Source organism: Gossypium hirsutum, chromosome A04 (assembly GCF_007990345.1).
Source record: "Gossypium hirsutum isolate 1008001.06 chromosome A04, Gossypium_hirsutum_v2.1, whole genome shotgun sequence".
Classification (NCBI taxonomy): domain Eukaryota; kingdom Viridiplantae; phylum Streptophyta; class Magnoliopsida; order Malvales; family Malvaceae; genus Gossypium; species Gossypium hirsutum.
In genome coordinates, this window is record NC_053427.1 from 56,519,848 (window position 1) to 56,524,023 (window position 4,176).

The 4,176-nt window shown below is 37.6% G+C and overlaps 1 non-coding gene across 1 annotated transcript; it reads right to left on the reverse strand.

The window, feature by feature from the left end:
- Nucleotides 1-3,690: 3,690 nt before the first annotated feature.
- LOC121228713 (small nucleolar RNA R71) lies at nucleotides 3,691-3,797 on the reverse strand. The gene has a single exon (XR_005926288.1). It is a non-coding gene; the product is annotated as a small nucleolar RNA R71 (small nucleolar RNA).
- Between the last annotated feature and the right edge of the window lie 379 nt (nucleotides 3,798-4,176).

Sequence of the window (4,176 nt, forward strand, 5' to 3'; positions counted from 1 at the left end):
ACCCATGTCGATGCGACAGTACTTTCATGAGTGCTATACTTTTAGTTTTCAATTACTTGACCTCTCAGGCTAAGATTTTAACTGGTTCTTCGCCATAAGTCGTGTCTGATCAAATCTCAACCTTTGTTGGCGAAAAAATGTGTGAAGGGTCAGAATGGTAATGGCGCAACATCGACACATGTAAAACATTTTGGATCTTCTCTAATTCGGATGGCAAGGCTAATCGATAAGCTATCGGTCCAATGCTCTCAGTCACCTCATAAGGTCTGATAAAATGGGGACTTAATTTTCCTTTCTTACCAAATTTGAGGACTTTCTTCCATGGGGACACTTTTAAAAACACCTTATCACCTACTTGAAACTCAATTTCCTTTGGTTTCAAATTCGTGTAGGATTTCTATCAATCCAAAGCTGCCTTCAAACAATCAAAAATTACCTTAACTTTCTCTTCAGTCTCTTTGACTAAGTCAGCCCCGTGAATCTAACTTTCTCTGAGTTTAGTCCAAAACAAGGGTGTTCGACACTTACGCCCGTATAAAGCCTGATAAGGCACCATTTTCAAACTTCACTGATAGCTATTGTTGTAGGCAAACTCTACCAGCGGTAAATACTTTTTCTAGCTACCTTGGAATTCAAGAAAACAACACTGCAACATGTCCTCAAGAATTTGAATTACTTTCTTCGACTGGCCATCAGTTTGCGAATGGAAAGCCGTGCTAAAATTTAACTTTGTCCCCAAAACTTCTTCTAACTTTTTCCAAAACCACGAAGCAAACCTCGAATCCCTATCTGAAATAATCGACAAGGGTACTTCGTGAAGTCTCACAATTTTAGAAACATACAACTCGGCTAGTTTATTAAGCGAGTAGTCTGTACGCACCGGAATAAAATGAGTCGATTTCGTTAGTCGATCGACTACAACCCAAATAACATTTTTCTTCCTTGGTGACAACGACAATCCTGTCATGAAGTTTATAGTAATTCAGTTCCATGTCCACTTGGGAACCATCACATGCTGAAGTAAATCCGAAGGTACTTGGTGCTCGGCTTTCACTTACTGACAAATCAAACATCTCATTACAAACTCTAAGATGTCTCTTTTCATACTCGACCACCAATAAAATCTCTTCAAGTCGCTATACATCTTAGTACTACTAGGATGGATTGACATACAACTATTATGTGCCTCGTGAAGAATTTTCCCAATAAGCTCATCATTTCTAAGTACACAGACCCTACCTCGAAACATCAAACAACCGTCAGTACTAATCCGAAAATCTGATTCGTCAACTGTCTCACACTGGGTCATCTTGGCTTGCAAATATTTATCACTCTTCTGAGCCTCACAAATCTCTTGAAGAAACATAGGTCTATCTCTCAACTCTGCTAGAATCGAAGCATCATTGATTACGGACAACTGAGTATTCATAGCTCTCAAGGCAAACAATGACTTCCTACATAATGCATCAACGACCACGTTCGCCATTCCAAGGTGATAGTCAATTACTAACTCGTAATCTTTAATCAACTCTAGCCACGTTTGTTGCCATTGATTTAAATCCTTTTGAGTCATCAAGTATTTTAGGATTTGATGGTTAGTGAATACCCGGCATGACAAACCGTAATTTATACATATTTTTATCCCATGCTTAGCCCATTTATGAATGGTTTCTCCTTAGATTTGGTGAATTCGAAGCTCCTAATCCATTAATTTCATGTTTTATACTTAGGAGAGCATAGGAGAGTAAAAAAAGCGAGAAACGGGCCAAAAATGGAGAAAATGGACCTACATGGGAAATCAGCACGGCCTGGACTTCCTCATACGGGCGTGTCACACGGCCGTGTCCATTTGGCAGTATTGAAGCACGACTTACACGGGTAGACTACACGCCCATGCCTATTGAACATCCTTGACCACGGGCTGGAGCAATCGTACACGGGCATGTCCCTACCAAGCCCAAGTATGGTCCTATTCGGAAAAGGCCAATTTTTAGGGCTCTTAGGCATCCAAAAGCCTATTTAAACACCTGAGGAGGCACTTAAGAGGGGGACATAGAGTAGGAAGCAAGGAATTACTCAAGGAAAGTCGATTGATCCATCTCAGAAGTCAGATTCATCATCAAGACTGAAGATCTCCCTTCAAGTTCCTTCAGGAGTTTTGGGTTTTCTTATGTTTTGTTATCTTTATGCTTTTGAGATGTTTTCTTTCATAAGTATGAACTAAACCCCTTAAATACCTAAGGGGAATGAAACCTAAGATATATCTTCTAATTATTATCTGAATTGTATGATAAATATTTGACTTGTTTTTAATTATGTGTTCTTAATTCTTGTTTTGATATTCTAGGATATTGATTCAAGTTAAGCTCTTATTCAGAGAGGAATAGACCCTGTCTAAGAGTAAATTTGTCATAATTAAGCGGAGTTGATTTCACGCCTAGAGATAGGGTGATAAGATTTTGTCAGATTAGGGTGAAACCTAATAAGGGAATCCATAGATCGAGTTAATGCAATTCTAGGGTGTTAATTAGAAAGAGATTTCAATTATTCAACCTAGGGTTAGACGTTATTAGTCTTGAGAGAGATAATAATATAACTTAGGGATTTCTAGAGATCAAGTCAAATATATAAATCGTCTGATTCAGAGTCAAATAACAAGTGAAGCCTAGGTGGATTTTTCCTTAGGTATTGTCTTAATCAATCGAATTTTCCCAAAAGTATTTTCCCAAATTTTCTTTCTATGCATTCTTCGTTTAGTAATTAGTTTAGATAACCAAACCTCTTAATTTTTAGGCTAGATAATAAAAAGAAAGTAAATACTAGTACTCGTGGTTCCATTGGGTTCGACAATCCGGTCTTACTGAAATATACTACTATTCAATAGGTACACTTGCCTTAATCGTGATAATAAGTTAGTCTTAAGAACGATCCATTCATAAATCTTTAAAACCTGTCACGAATATCACATATCAAGATTTTGGCGCCGTTGCTAGGGAACTAGGATATTAGGAACACTCGATTTTTATTACTTTAGCTATTTTACTTTTAGTACAATTTAAACTTTTATTTTCTTTTCTAATTCTTCATTTATTTTCTTCTAACAGGTTTTTCTAGTTTATGACCAGAAGAAACCCATCAGAAACATTACTGTTTGATAGTGAGCTCGATCGTACAGTTCATAGAAACCGAAGAGAAATAAGGTGAAGCTTATGATACACAGAGGAAGAGCAAGAGGATGATACTTCAACCACAACCGAAAAGATGGTTGAAAACCAAGAAAATCTGCAACCTCTTACGATTGCTGTTAATCAAAATCCTGCTCCGCACACTATGTATGATTATGCTAAACCTTCTTTAGCAGGAACTGAATCGAGCATAGTTAGACCTACTATAGCTGTAAATACTTTTGAACTAAAACCTAACACAATTCAAATGATACAGCAATTTGTTCAGTTTGATGGTTTGCAGGACGAAGATCCCAACGCTCACTTGGCAAAATTTTTGGAACTATGTGATACATTTAAAATTAATGACATTTTTGATAATGTCATTCGCCTTCTGTTATTCCCTTTTTCATTGAGAAACAAAGCTAAACAGTGGTTGAATTCGTTACCACGGAGGTCAATCACTACTTGAGAACAGATGACCGAAAAAGTTTTATTAAAATATTTTTCGCCGGCTAAAACAACCAAATTACGTAATGATATCTCCTCTTTTGTGCAGATGGATTTAGAAACACTCTACAATGCATGGGAGAGATATAAGGACCTTTTGCGAAGATGCCCTCACCATGGGTTACCACTCTGGCTACAGTTCCAAATGTTTCAAAATGGTCTGAACCCTTCGACTCGGCAGATGGTTGATGCAGCTGCTGGCGGAACCATTAATACAAAGACACCTGAAGATGCCTATGAATTTATAGAGGAGATGTCACTAAATAACTATCAGTGACAAGTCATAAGGATAAAGCCAATGAAAATAGCCGGCGTTTATAACATCGATTCGGTCACCATGCTCTCTAATCAGATAGAACTCTTGAATAAGAAAATTAATGGTTTTCTTACTTCTTCACAGGTTCACCCAGTAATGCAGTGCGAAGCAAGTAGAGGTGGATCAAGTAATTCAGAATACCCACCCTATGGCCACAACATAGAGAACGAGCAATTAAATTACATG